At 35.9% G+C, this 16,204-nt stretch overlaps 2 pseudogenes across 2 annotated transcripts; both read left to right on the top strand.

Moving 5' to 3' along the window:
- Nucleotides 1–9,082: 9,082 nt before the first annotated feature.
- LOC306666357 (putative ribosome biogenesis protein RLP24) lies at nucleotides 9,083–12,319 on the top strand (annotated as a pseudogene). Its single transcript has one exon. The product of its transcript is annotated as a putative ribosome biogenesis protein RLP24 (transcript).
- Nucleotides 12,320–13,453: 1,134 nt separating this feature from the next.
- Nucleotides 13,454–14,196, top strand: LOC306665675 (coiled-coil-helix-coiled-coil-helix domain-containing protein 2-like; annotated as a pseudogene). Its single transcript has one exon. The product of its transcript is annotated as a coiled-coil-helix-coiled-coil-helix domain-containing protein 2-like (transcript).
- Nucleotides 14,197–16,204: the final 2,008 nt, after the last annotated feature.

A 16,204-nucleotide genomic window follows, 5' to 3' on the forward strand; every position in this document is an offset into this window, starting at 1 on the left:
AGCCTAGTTCCCCTTTGGATGACCATTGGTCAACAAGTGGAGGCACCTCTGCCCACTAGCAGGGAATATACCCCACCTGAAGGCCACCACTCCTAGAGAGGCAGATTCCTTGTGGAGCACCGCATTATCACCTTGATCCAAGACGTCGGCCTACTGAAGGCTAAGAGGGGATATATATAGAAATCTTCAGGGACATTGTAAGTCAATAAAGGAAATCTGCAATATCTCAGCGGTCCACTGATACCTGAACAATATGAGAAAACAAGGAAAGAAAATGCTGCAAACAAATCTAGATGTTACATCAATAAAACCCAATGACAGCACGGCAGAAGAAATGACAGAAAAGGAGTTCAGATTGTACATAATTAAAATGATCAAGGAAGCAAACGATGAGATGAAAGAGCAAATGCAGGCATTGAATGATCGCACCAATCGACAGTTAAAAGAGCAAATACAGGAAGCAAAAGATCATTTCAATAAAGAGTTAGAGATATTGAAAAAAAACCAAACAGAAATCCTTGACATGAAGGAAACAATAAACCAAATTAAGAACTCCATAGAAAGCATATCCAGTAGGATAGAACACCTGGAAGACAGAACCTCAGACATTGAAGACAAAATATTTAACCTTGAAAACAAAGTTGAACAAACAGAGAAGATGGTAAGAAATCATGAACAGAATCTACAAGAACTATGGGATATCATGAAAAGGCCAAATTTAAGAATTATTGGGATTGAGGAAGGCTTAGAGAAATAAACCAAAGGAATGAACAATCTATTCAATGAAATAATATCAGAAAATTTCCCAAATCTGAAGAATGAAATGGAAAATCAAGTTCAAAAGGCTTATAGGACTCCAAATACACAAAATGACAACAGACCCACACCAAGGCACATTATAATGAAAATGCCTAACATACAAAATAAAGACAGAATTTTAAAGGCTGTGAGAGAAAAGAACCAAATTACATTCAGGGGGAAACCAATACGGATATCAGCAGATTTTTCAATCCAGACCCTAAAAGCTAGAAGGGCCTGGAACAACATTTTTCAAGCCCTGAAAGAAAATGGATGCCAACCAAGAATCTTATACCCAGCAAAACTTACCTTCAAATTTGACGATGAAATAAAATCCCTCCATGATAAACAAAAGCTAAAAGAATTTACAAAAAGAAAGCCAGCATTATAGAACATTCTCAGCAAAATATTCCATGAGGAAGAGATGAAAAACAAAGAAGCAAATCAGCAAAGGGAGGAATTATTCTAAAGGAATTGTCAAATAAAGGAGGAAACAAGTTGTGTCAAACAAATAAATAAATAAAATTTAAAAAATGAACCAAATGACCGGGAAACCAAATCATATCTCTATAATAACCCTGAATGTTAATGGCCTGAATTCATCAATCAAAAGAATAGACTGGCAGATTGGATTAAAAAGAAAGATCCAACAATATGTTGCCTGCAAGAGACTCACCTCATAGAAAAAGATACCCATAGACTAAAGGTGAAAGGATGGGGAAAAACATACCATGCACATGGACTCAGCAAAAAAGCTGGAGTATCCATCCTCATTTCAGATAATGTGGACTTCAAGCCAAAGTTAGTCAGAAGGGATAAAGAAGGTCATTTCATACTGCTTAAGGGAAGCATAAATCAGCAAGATATAACAATCATAAACATCTATGCCCCAAACAGTGGCCCATCCATGTATGTCAAACAAATCCTTCTCAATTTCAGAAACCAAATAGACCATAACACAATAATACTAGGTGATTTTAACACGCCTCTCTCACCACTGGACAGATCTTCCAGACAAAAATTGAACAAAGAAACCATAGATCTCAATAACACAATCAATAATTTAGACTTAACGGACATTTATAGAGTATACCATCCAACCAAGAGTGAATACACTTTCTTCTCAGCAGCACATGGATCCTTATCTACAATAGACCATATATTATGCCACAAAGCTAATGTTAGCAAATACAAGAAGATAGAGACACTACCATGTATTCTATCAGATCATAATGGATTGAAGTTAGAAATAAATGAAAGAGTAAAACACAAAAACTATTCCAACGTCTGGAGATTAAACAATATGCTATTATATGATGAATGGATAACAGAAGATATTAGGAAGGAAATTAAAACATTCTTAGAGGTAAATGAGAACAAAGAAACATCATATCAAAATCTCTGGGACACTATGAAAGCAGTACTTAGAGGGAAATTTATTTCATGGAGCGCATTTAAAAAAAGAAGTAAAACTCAACAAATAAACGACGTAACACTACAGCTCAAAGCCCTAGAAAAAGAAGAACAGACCAGCACCAAAAGTAGTAGAAGACAGAAAATAGTTAAACTCAGAGCTGAAATCAATGAAATTGAAACAAAAGAAACAATACAAAAAATTGACAAAATAAATAGCTGGTTCTTCGAAAAAATAAACAAAATTGATAAACCTTTAGCCACACTAACAAAGAGAAGACAAGAGAAAACCCAAATCACTAAAATTCGGAATGAACAAGGAAATATCACAACAGACAGGATTGAAATACAAAACATAATTAGAAGCTATTTTGAAAATCCATACTCCAACAAAACAGAAAACCTCGAAGACATCAACAGGTTTCTAGAGACATAAGAATTGCCTAAACTGAATGAGGAGGACATACACAATTTAAATAGACCAATTTCAAGTACTGAAATAGAAGAAGTCATCAAAAGCCTACCAACAAAGAAAAGTCCGGGACCAGATGGGTTCTCAGCCGAGTTCTACAAAACCTTTAAAGAAGAGCTCATTCCAATACTTCTCAAAGTATTCCATAAAATAGAAGAGGAGGGAACCCTCCCAAACTCATTCTATGAGGCCAATATCACACTGATACCTAAACCAGACAGAGACTCATCAAGGAAAGAAAATTTCAGACCAATATCCTTAATGAACATCGACGCAAAAATTCTCAACAAAATTTTAGCAAATCGCATACAAAAACATATTAAAAAGATAGTGCACCATGATCAAGTGGGTTTCATCCCAGGGATGCAAGGTTGGTTCAACATCAGGAAATCAATAAATGTCATTCACCATATCAATAGACTTAAAGTCAAGAATCACATGATTATTTCAATAGATGCAGAAAAAAGCATTTGATAAAATACAGCACCCCTTCATGCTCAAAACACTAGAAAAAATAGGGATAGTGGGAACATTCCTTAACATTGTAAAGGCCATTTATGCTAATCCCATGGCTAATATCATTCTAAATGGTGAAAAACTGAAAGCATTCCCCCTAAAAACTGGAACAAGGCAGGGATGCCCTCTTTCACCACTTCTATTCAACATCGTTCTTGAGACTCTAGCCAGAGCAATTAGACAAACCAAAGAAATTAAAGGGATACGAATTGGAAAAGAAGAACTCAAACTATCCCTATTCGCTGATTACATGAATATATATGTAGAGGAACCTGGAAATACCACCAGAAAACTCTTAGAACTCATAAGTGAATTCAGTAAAGTAGCAGGTTACAAGATCAATGCCCATAAATCCAACGCATTTTTATACATAGTGATGAATCTTCAGAAAGAGAAATTAGGAAAACTACCCCATTCACAATAGCCTCAAAAAAAATAAAATATTTGGGAATCAATCTCACAAAAGAGGTGAAAGACCTCTACAATGAGAACTATACAACACTAAAGAAAGAAATTAAAGAACACCTTAGAAGATGGAAAGATCTTCCATGTTCTTGGATAGGAAGAATTAATATTGTCAAAATGGCCATACTACCTAAAGTGCTATACAAATTCAATGCAATTCCAATTAAAATCCCAATGATGTACCTTACAGAAATAGAGCAAGCAATTATGAAATTCATCTGGAAGAATAAGAAACCCAGAATAGCTAAAGCAATCCTTAGCAGGAAGAGTGAAACAGGGGGTATTGCAATACCAGATCTTCAACTCTACTACAAAGCAATAGTAACAAAAACGGCATGGTATTGGTACCAAAATAGAAAGGTAGATCAATGGTACAGAATAGAGGACACGGACACAAACCCAAATAAATACAATTTTCTCATAGTAGACAAAGGGGCCAAAAATATGCAATGGAGAAAAGATAGCCTCTTCAACAAATGGTGCTGGGAGAATTGGAAATCCATATGCAACAGAATGAAACTAAACCCATATCTCTCACCATGCACGAAACTAAACTCAAAATGGATTAAGGACCTCGGAATCAGACCAGAGACCCTGCAGATTATAGAAGAAAAAGTAGGTCCAAATCTTCACCTTGTTGGTCTAGGACCAGACTTCCTTAACAGGACTCCCATAGCACAAGAAATAAAAGCTAGAATCAACCACTGGGATAGATTCAAACTAAAAAGCTTTCTCTCAGCAAAGGAAACTATCAGCAATGCGAAGAAAGAGCCTACAGAGTGGGAGAATATCTTTGCCAATCATACTTCAGATAGAGCACTAATCTCCAGAATCTATAAAGAACTCAAAAAACTCTACTCCAAGAATTCAAATAGTCCAGTCAACAAATGGGCTAAGGAAATGAATAGACACTTCACAGAAGAAGATCTACAAGCAATCAACAAACATATGGAAAAATGTTCAACATCTCTAGTAATAAGAGAAATGGAAATCAAAACCACCCTAAGATTCCATCTCACCCCAATTAGAATGGTGATTATCAAGAATACGAGGAACAACAGGTGTTGGCGAGGATGTGGGGAGAAAGGTACACTCATACACTGCTGGTGGGGCTGCAAATTAGTGCAGCCACTATGGAAAGCAGTGTGGAGATTCCTTAGAAAACTTGGGATGGAACCACCATTTGACCCAGCTATCCCACTCCTCGGCCTATACCCAAAGGACTTAAAATCAGCATACTACAGAGATACAGCCACATCAATGTTCATAGCTGCTCAATTCACAAAAGCCAGACTGTGGAACCAACCTAGATGCCCTTCAATTGATGAGTGGATAAAGAAACTGTGGTATATATATACTATGGAATATTACTCAGCCATAAAGAATGATAAAATTATGACATTTGCAGGCAAATGGATGAAATTGGAGAATATCATGCTAAGTGAGATAAGCCAATCTCAAAAAGCCAAAGGACAAATGATATCGCTAATAAGTGGAGGATGACACATAATGGGGGGGAGGGAAGGGTTAGAGTTAGGGTTAGGGAGGGGGGCAAGTATGGAGGAAGGAACTACTGTATAGAGGGTAAAGAGGGGTGGGAGGGGTGGGGGGAAGGGAAAAAATAACAGAATGAATCAAACAACATTGCTCTATGTAAATTTATGATTACACAAATGGTATGCCTTTACGCCATGTACAAACAGAGAAACAACATGTATCCCATTTGTTTACAATAAAAAAAATAAATAAATTAAAAAAAGAAAATAAAATAAAAAAATAAAATACTTGGGAATCAATCTCACAAAAGAGGTGAAAGACCTCTACAATGAGAACTATACAACACTAAAGAAAGAAATTAAAGAACACCTTAGAAGATAGAAAGATCTTCCATGTTCTTGGATAGGAAGAATTAATATTGTCAAAATGGCCACACTACCTAAAGTGCTCTACAAATTCAATGCAATTCCAATTAAAATCCCAATGACGTACCTTACAGAAATAGAGCAAGCAATTATGAAATTCATCTGGAAGAATAAGAAACCCAGAATAGCTAAAGCAATCCTTAGCAGGAAGAGTGAAACAGGGGGTATTGCAATGCCAGATGTTCAACTCTACTGCAAAGCAATAGTAACAAAAACAGCATGGTATTGGTACCAAAATAGAAAGGTAGATCAATGGTACAGAATAGAGGACACGGACACAAACCCAAATAAATACAATTTTCTCACAGTAGACAAAGGGGCCAAAAATATGCAATGGAGAAAAGATAGCCTCTTCAACGAATGGTGCTGGGAGAATTGGAAATCCATATGCAACAGAATGAAACTAAACCCATATCTCTCACCATGCACGAAACTAAACTCAAATTGGATTAAGGACCTCGGAATCAGACCAGAGACCCTGCAGATTATAGAAGAAAAAGTAGGTCCAGATCTTCAACATGTCAGCTTAGGACCAGACTTCCTTAACAGGACTCCCATAGCACAAGAAATAAAAGCAAGAATCAATCACTGGGATAGATTCAAACTAAATAGCTTTCTCTCAGCAAAGGAAACTATCAGCAATGCGAAGAAAGAGCCTACAGAGTGGGAGAATATCTTTGCCAATCATACTTCAGATAGAGCACTAATCTCCAGAATCTATAAAGAACTCAAAAAACTCTACTCCAAGAATTCAAATAATCCAGTCAACAAATGGGCTAAGGAAATGAATAGACACTTCACAGAAGATCTACAAGCAATCAACAAACATATGGAAAAATGTTCAACATCTCTAGTAATAAGAGAAATGGAAATCAAAACCACCCTAAGATTCCATCTCACCCCAATTAGAATGGCGATTATCAAGAATACGAGCAACAACAGGTGTTGGCGAGGATGTGGGGAGAAAGGTACACTCATACATTGCTGGTGGGACTGCAAATTAGTGCAGCCACGCTGGAAAGCAGTGTGGAGATTCCTTAGAAAACTTGGAATGGACCCTCCATTTGACCCAGCTATCCCACTCCTTGGCCTATACCCAAAGGACTTAAAATCAGCATACTACAGAGATACAGCCACATCAATGTTCATAGCAGCTCAATTCACAATAGCCAGACTATGGAACCAACCTAGATGCCCTTCAATTGATGAGTGGATAAAGAAACTGTGGTATATATATACAATGGAATATTACTCAGTCATAAAGAATGATAAAATTATGGCATTTGCAGGCAAATGGATGAAATTGGAGAATATCATGCTAAGTGAGATAAGCCAATTTCAAAAAGCCAAAGGAAGAATGATATCGCTAATAAGTGGATGATGACACAAAATGGGCGGAGGGAAGGGTTAGTGTTAGGGTTAGAGTTAGTTTTAGGGAGGGGGGCAAGTATGGAGGAAGGAAGCTCTGTATAGAAGGAAAAGAGCGGTGGGAGGGGTGGGGGGAAGGGAAAAAATAACAGAATGAATCAAACAACATTACTCTATGTAAATTTATGATTACACAAATGGTATGCCTTTATGCCATGTACAAACAGAGAAACAACATGTATCCCATTTGTTTACAAGAAAATTTAAAAAAATAAATTAAAAAAAAGGGAAAAATAAAAGAAAAAAAAATTGTAGATCTCATTGCAAGCCTATCGGCTATACTGTAGATAATAATTGAACTCATCTTACCCTTTTTTTACAATACTGTTAATATCCTCATAGGGGCTATCTGGTTTAGGGCTGCATATTGTTTTTATTGGGTGCTACTAATATTAATCTCCCTCTTAAAGGAGAGGTATTGAAAACCTTCAGGGTAACAATGAGCCTCCATAGGGGAAACTGCAATACCTCAGATCCTGACTTCTAGAGGGGAAGATACAGGAACAATATGAGAAAACAGGAGAAGAAAGTGTCCCAAACAAACCAAGATTCTATTTTAATAGAATCCATTGACAGTATGGCAGTAAAAATGTCAGAAAAGGAGTTTAGAATGTACCTAATTAAAATGATTTGCTAAGCAAAGGATGAGATAAGAGAGCAATTGCAGGCAATGTATGATCACTCCAATAAACAGTTAAAAGAACAAATGCAGTAACCAGAAGTGCATTTCAATAAAGAGATAGAGATTCTGAAAAACAAAAAACAAACAAACAAATACTTGAAACGAAGGAAACAATAAACCAAATTTAAAACTCAATAGAAAACATCACCAACAGAACAGATCATTTCTATGGAGCCAAATCTGTCAACCTGTCACACTCTGTCAGATAATTTATTCTGGAAAGCCAGTTGCTATATCAGAAGAATCCTCAAACAGCCCTATCAAACAGCCCTATATGAAGATCCATATGCCAATCAATGTGTGAGCAATATGTATTAGAAGATGCTCTTCTAGCCTTGGTCCAGGTTTTGGGTAATTGTAACCCTAATTTATATCATGAAAACCCTTAAAACAAAATCAACCCACTAAGTTACTCTTGAATTCCTGACCCACAAAACCCATGAGATGATACGTATTTGTTTCTTCAAATTGCTAAGTTTTGGGGAAACTTGTCATGCAACAACAAATAAATAGGATACATACTATCATGTTTTATTCGCAAATAATATTAGCTTTATTTCTTCTCATTTTTTCTTTTATTACTTTTTCTGACTTATTACACTAATTAGGTCAGTTTTGAATAGAAGTGATGATAGTGTACCTTTGCATCTCATTCCTGGTTTTAAGAAGATTTCATTTGTTTTTCACAGCATCTCAGACAATGAAGACAAAATATTCAATCCTGAAAATAAAGTTGACAAACTGAGAAGATGGTAAGAAATCATGAACAGATCCTCCAAGAATTATGGGATATCATGAAAAGACCAAATTTAAGAATTATGGGGATTAAGGAAGGCGCAGAGATACAAACCAAAGGATTGAACAACCTGTCCAATGAAATAATATCAGAAAATTTCCCAAACCTGAAGAATGAAATGGAAAATCAAATACAAGAGCCTTACAGAACACGAGGTTCATGAAATTACAACAGATTCATAGCAGGTCACGTTATAATGAGAATGCCTAACAAAATAAAGATAAGATTTTAACGAAGAAAAGCGTTAGATTACACATAAGGGGAAACCAATACAGATATCAACAGATTTCTCAGCCCAGACACTAAAAGCAAGAAGGACCTAGAACAAATATTTCAAGCTCTGAAAGAACATGAATGCCAACCAGGAATCTTATACACGCAGAACTAACCTTCAGATTTGATGATGAAATAAAACCCTTCCATGATAAACAAAAGTTAAAAGAATTTCAAAATAGAAAGTCTGCACTATAGAACATTCTCAGCAAAAGATTCCATGAGGAGGAAATAAAAAACAACAATGAAAGTCAGCAAAGAGAGGAACTACCCTAATGGAAAAGATAATCAAAAGGGACTTCCTCCCCAGCTCACCGTTTGGTCGGTGGGTTTCCACGCGGTTCAACATGCATATGGAGAAGTGTTATTTCTGTTCCGGGCCCATCTACCCCGGCCATGGCATGATGTTCGTCCAAAACGATTGCAAAGTATTCAGATTTTGTAAATCCAAATGTCATAAGAACTTTAAAAAGAAGCGCAATCCTCGCAAGGTCAGGTGGACTAAAGCATTCCGGAAAGCAGCTGGTAAAGAACTTACAGTGGATAATTCATTTGAATTTGAAAAACGTAGAAATGAACCTGTCAAATACCAGCAAGAACTATGGAATAAAACTATTGATGCAATGAAGAGAGTTGAAGAGATCAAACAGAAACCCCAAGCTAAGTTTATAATGAACAGATTGAAGAAAAATAAAGAGCTACAGAAAGTTCAGGATATAAAAGAAGTCAAGCAAAACATCTTATCCGAGCCCCTCTTGCAGGCAAAGGAAAGCAGCTGGAAGAAAAAATGGTACGACAGTTACAAGAGGATGTGGACATGGAGGATGTTTCTTAAAAATCTCAATCTATGTAACCATTTCTATATGTACATTTGAAAATCTCCTTTGGAGACTTAGAACTTAATTTTAAATTGATTTTTATATATGGTCACTGAAGTGGAAGGTGATTACAAATACTTTTCTCCAATGTTGCTATCTGCAAAGCATCAGATTATGAATGTTAGATTACACCTCATTGTAGTGTCTTCATTGATAGATGTGCTTATGTATGTAAATCATGAAAATTCTGTTTATAAATGCACAAGTGGATTGTGGACAGAATGATCATCCTTTTTGGATAATGGCACTAGGCAGCATTTATGTAATAACTAATTACAAAAATTCATGGCCAGTGATATATAAAATAAAATTTTCATTGCCCTAAAATGTTCCCTTTATTATATTATAGTAGGGGGGATACAACAAGGAGCTAAGAATTTGTATGACAATCTCAAAATCACTTATTTTTATTGCAGTATTTTTTGTTTTGATTTATTAGCTTAAAGGAGCATAATGACCTAATATGATGAAGCCTAGTTATGCTGGGCTATTTTGACCTGGTTTACCTGTTCTTGGCAGGTATTTGTGGATATATTCCAGGAGAGCTGAATAATCTTTACTTGAAATGGCACTACATTATTTCTGCTTTAGAGAATACTCAGTTCTAATTTGTGATTCCTGTTAGATCAAGCTCCCTCCCTCTCCCTGCTGCCTAGCAATGATCTAGAAGCAAAGAAATCCCAGTATCTTTTAAATTTTGTTGTGTAGTTTTTCTTTTTTTAAAAAAACAGTTCCTAATTGTTACAGAAAATAGAATTTATAGATATAACATCTGCCATTATTTATATATAAAATAAAAACATTTTTCAGTGAGTGCCTACATATTATTCAAAGGTGCTGAACAAAGTATGAAGTATTTTTAGTTGGAAAAAATTAACTTTCTCTGCACATACTACTTAATTAGGAGATATAGTTAATTAAAGAGAAATATATGCTTAGTATTTTGTTTCTGTATTTTTATATTTATGACTAAGTGTATTAAGGATATTGAATAATAGTTTATCTTTTTTTCGGGGAAAGAAATTGGAATACATTACAAATTCTTAGGGTAACAAAGTAATGACTAATTTTTTATTTCAGTATCAGGTAGTGAAAATTAATCCAACCCTGGACCAAGTGTTAGAAGATCTGAATTCCAGTGTGTTTTTGCCTTTGTATTCTTATAATAAATATATAGCATATTTGTAAACAACATTATTGATGTGAAGATTAAGGGAAATGATATAGGTGAGGAAAGGTAGTTCTGGAGCTGTTTTCTTATATACTGTATTTGTTTTAATATGAGCATGTTTAAAATTACTGTTAGGAAACAAGTTTTCTAACTTCCTTTGTAGGGAGGAAGCTGCTATTGCTTCAAGACCATCAGTTTTGGAAATTGACTGAATTGAAGAACTGATGTACTTAAGTTTAGCATCCTGACAGTTGTCTACACCATCAGGATTTCATAGTATTTTGAGAACCCAGATCTCATTCGGAATTATATGAATTCACATGCCATGTTTTTATCCCTCCTTTCCTCTCTCAGTTTGGTTGGATCACTGAGAAGAGTTGGTTAACCCTTTAAAAACATGGCCTTTGGTTGCATGGTACGGTGCTTTTAGGCTGCTGCTGTTTCAGCGTATCTGGTTGAGACCTATGCTGAGCAGTTAGCATAACACAAAAAGTATCAAATTTTCTTGACACTTTCTACATAGAACTTTTATGTTCTCTAATTGTTTAAGAAACTATAGGATTGAAATTGTGGGAAGGGATATTCTTACTACATTCCTTCTAATACCTTTTAAAAATGTAGAAAGAAAATTTCCATGTTAAAAACAAAACTATTTCTTAAAAATAGAAACCTTAGGATTATCCTGTAGATAGAAATTTGAGAAGGACTTACCAATATCCCCCAAAGTAGATGGCATGATTCTCATTTTATAGATGGAAAATTTGAGGTCTTTAGCTAAAAAGATGGAGGAGGTAGGGACTTGTGTTCATACAAGTCTGTTTATAAAGTTGTTCTGCTATACACAGAAAAGACTTACCCAGTCTCAGATGAGTCTCACAAGCCCCGATGATTGCTAACAGAAGACTGTGCAAGTTACTTGAGTAACATTTAATGTGATTGTGACTTAACTTCTTTATCGGAAAAATATAATAATGGGCTCAACCTTAGAATTATTAAAAATTCAGTCAGTAAATGCATATACTTATTTCAAAGCCATCACCGTAGTAAATGAGTTAAAATATTAGCTACCAGGACCTATTGTGTGAGTTCACAGTAGCAGCCGATTTTGACTCAGGAGAGAGATGGAGGGTGTTAGGATTTAGGGATAGCTGTAGTTAAACTGAGTATGGTGTACTTAATCCCAGTGTCAATTTTAGCCTTTAAATTAGCCAGGAAATTCAGTTACTAAGAAGAGCATCTTGTTCACCACACATTGAAGAATCAGAGGGGGAATATGTTTCTGGTTCCTCTTAGTAATTTAAAAAGATGAATATCCATAATTTTAAGGGATGATTTAAATGATATAAGGGATATACTTCCTCCCTCTCCGTCTCTAGTGTATATTTTAAAAGGAGATCTGGGAAAAGACATCAAAGTTTAATCTCTCACGGATAGTGTCAAGTCTTACATGAATGAGGATAATGTAAAAGTGAACATGGCAGCTTATTGAGTTAAGTGTATTAAAAGAAAAAATCAGTATTAACCCATTTTGTAACTTCATCCCAGATGTGGAGCATCTATAAAAACTTAAATACAGTATATCATGTACAAATATAATTATATAATTAACTATAATACAGTGATTATTAGTGTTAATATATATAAGCTCTAGGTTATAATTTCCAATCCATTTTAATGCACACATGTCAGTTTCATTGAAATATTCACAGAATTGAAAACATCAGACTTACTGGGTCAAAAAAAACACACCCAGTTTCTAGGGCTCTGAAGGAATTTTCTGAAGTCTGTGTTCCTTTATTAACATACAGCAAGATTGAAAAGGTGACCTACAAATTTTACCTTGCTTATCTTTTTGCTGAGTGTATCAGTCAACCTCTTGTTGATTTGAGTCGTTTTTACATCTGTTGGTGAAATTGTTTGAAGGGAGAAATGACCCTTATGCTCCTGGTGCCATGGGTAGCATCTCTGACTTAAGCTGTTCCAAGTGAACACTCTCTAGGGTTTTAATCTTTTATCATTTGAAGTTATCAGGGGTTGGAGTTAAAGCTTCTACCATATGATCTTCCCTGGAGTGCTGGTTGCCTGCTCTCTTTCTCTAGCCTTTCACTAATTCTGTGACAGCCTACAATCCTGCTTATAATTTTTTTTTTTTTTTTTTTGCCAAAGTTTGCAACCCACAATCTTGACTGGTAGACATCCCCTCTTCTCTAGCAAAGCTAGGCAACCTATTTCTATCAATCACCCAGAGTGCGGGAACAGTCTCTTGAGATACAGGTACCAGGTGTATGGAAAGTGCTCAATAAATGTTGACTAAATGGAAAAAAAAAAAAAAAGATAATCAAAAGGGAAACTAAGTCAAGTTAAAAGTCAAAAATAAGCCCAAATGACTGGGAATACAAATCATATCTCAATAATAACTCTGAATGTTAATGGCCTAAACTCATTAATCAAAAGACATAGACTGGCAGATTGGATTAAAAAGAAAGATCCAACAATATGCTGTCTCCAAGAGACTCATCTCATAGAAAAAGATATCCACAGACTAAAGGCGAAAGGATGGGGGAAAACATAACATGGACAAGAACTCGGTAAAAAAACAGTTTTCGGCATTCTGGACGTCGAGTCACCATGCACTTCACATGCTGCGTGGAAGCTAGAGCCACACCTCAAGTGTGGTGCCCCCACAGCCAGCCGGCCCCTCAGATGAGAGCTGCACCCAGGCCCACACCAGCAGCTCAACTACCAGCTGCAGCCCCGCCACATGCAGTGGGCTCACCTGCTGCCGCACCCCGGGAGCCAGGTCTGATGGCCCAGATAGTGACCACTGCAGCGGGTGTGGCTATGGGCTCTGCTGTGGGGCACACACTGGGCCATGCCATCACAGGGGGCTTCAGTGGAAGAAGTGTTGTGGAAACCTCAAAGCCCAATATCACCTACCAGGAGCCTCAGGGAACCCAGCCAGCACAGCGGCACAGCAGCAGTAGCTTGGTGGCCCTTGCTGTTTTGAGATAAAACAATTTCTGGAATGTGCCCAGAACCAGGGTGATGTTAAGCTCTGGGAGGGTTTCAATGAGGTGCTGAAGCAGAGCAGAATTGCTAACGGATTAGTCTAATCAGGAAGATCAAATTGAAGAAATGGAAAATCGGTTCTGATGACCAAGTTATTTTAGCATAAAAATGTAATCAATAGTGAAAGTATGAAATGTAAAACTGGAGTGTAAAGCCTCACCTAATAGCTTCAATGTTTCTGAATGGCAGCAAAAGAGAGTTCTAATTGTATGGAAGTTCACTGAGTTGGTTCAGAATTTGGTACTGGACAAATGTTTGTGTGCCCTCTTTAAGCCATTTGTTCTGATGTTCTTTGAGTTTATTAGAAAAAAGTGATATTCTCCTGGAAAAAAAAAAAAAAAAAAAAGCCAGGGTCTCCATCCTCATATCAGATAAAGTGGACTTTAAGCCTAAGTTAGTCAGAAGGGATAAAGAAGGGCATTTCATACTACTTAAGAGAACAATAAACCAGCAAGACATAACGATTGTAAATATTTATGTCCCAAACAATTGCGCATCCATGTATATCAAACAAATCCTTCTCAATTCCACGGAACAAATAGACTACAATGGAATAATACTGGGTGACCTTACCACACCACTCTCACCACTGGATAGATCCTCCAAACAAAATCTGAACAAAGAAACTATAGAATAAATGATACAATCAATTATTTAGACTTAATGGACGTATATAGAGTATTTCATCCATCATTGAGCAAATACACTTTCTTCTCAGCAGCTCATGGATTCTTTTGTAAAACAGACTATATGCTATGCCATAAAGCAGCCATTAGTAAAGATAAAATATAGAGATACTACCTTGTATTCTATCAGATCATAATGGAATGAAATTAGAAATCAATGATAAAATAAAAAACAGAAACTATTCCAACACCTGGAGACTAAATAATATGCTATTTAACGATGCAATGATAACAGAAGACATCAGGGAGGAGATAAAATTCTTAGAGTAAACCAGAAAAATGACACAACATATCAAAACTCTGGGACACTATGAAAGCAGTGCTAAGAGGAAAGTTTATTGTATTGAGCCTATACATTAAAAGAATAAAAAATCAACAACTAAATGACCTAATATTACATCTCAAAGCCCCAGAAAAAGAAGAACAGATCAACACCAAATGTAGTAGAAGACAGGAAATAATTAAAATCAGAGTTGAAATCAATGAAATTTAAACTAAAGAAATAATTTAAAAAATTGTAAAAACAAAAAGTTGGTTCTTTGAAAAAGTAAACAAAATTGATAAAGCCTTAGCCACACTAACAAAGAGAAGGAGAAAGAAAACTCAATTTACTAAAATTTGTGATTAAAAAGAAAATATCACAACAGACACCACTGAAATACATAACATAATTAGAAACTACTTTAAAAATCTATACTCCCACAATAGAAAATATCGAAGACATTGAAAATCTCTAGAGACATATGATCATCCCAAACTGAACCAGGAGGACATATGCAATTTAAACAGATCAATTTCAAGCAATGAAATAAAAGAAGCCATCAAAAGTCTACTAACCAAGAAAAGCCCAGGACCAGATGAATTCTCAGCTGAGTTGTACAAGACCTTCAAAGAACTCATTCCAATACTCGTAAAAGTATTCCATGAAATAGAAAAGGAGGGAACCCTTCCAAACTCATTCTATGAAGCTAGTATCACTGTGATACCAAAACTACACAAAGACACATCAAGGAAAGAAAATTTTAGACCAATATCTTTGATGAATATAGATGCAAAAATCCTTAACAAAATTCTGGCAAATCACATACAAAAACATATTAAGAAGATAGTGCACCACGATCAAGTGGAGTTCATCTCAGGGATGCAAGGTTGGTTCAACATCCAGAAATCAATACATGTAATTCATCACATCAATAGACTTAAGGTTAAGAATCATATGGTTATTTCCATTGATGCAAACAAAGCATTCAATAAAATACAACACCCCTTCATGCTCAAAACACTAGAAAAAATAGGGGTAGTGGGAATATACCTCTACATTGTAAAGGCTATTTATGCTAAGCCCACAGCCAACATCATTCTTTTTTTTTTTTTTTTTTCAGTGCTAGGGATTGAACCCAGGGCCTTGTGCTCGCAAGGCAAGCACTCTACCAACTAACTATACCCCCAGCCCCCAACATCATTCTTAATGGAGAAAAACTGAAAGCATTCCCTTTAAAAACTGGAACAAGACAAGGATGCCCTCTTTCACCACTTCTATTCAACGTCATCCTTGAAATGCTAGCCAGAGCAATTAGACAGACTGAAGAAATTAAAGGGATACGAATAGGAAAAGAAGAACTCAAACTGTCACTA

Source organism: Sciurus vulgaris (genome assembly GCF_902686455.1).
Source record: "Sciurus vulgaris genome assembly, chromosome: 7".
Taxonomy (NCBI): domain Eukaryota; kingdom Metazoa; phylum Chordata; class Mammalia; order Rodentia; family Sciuridae; genus Sciurus; species Sciurus vulgaris.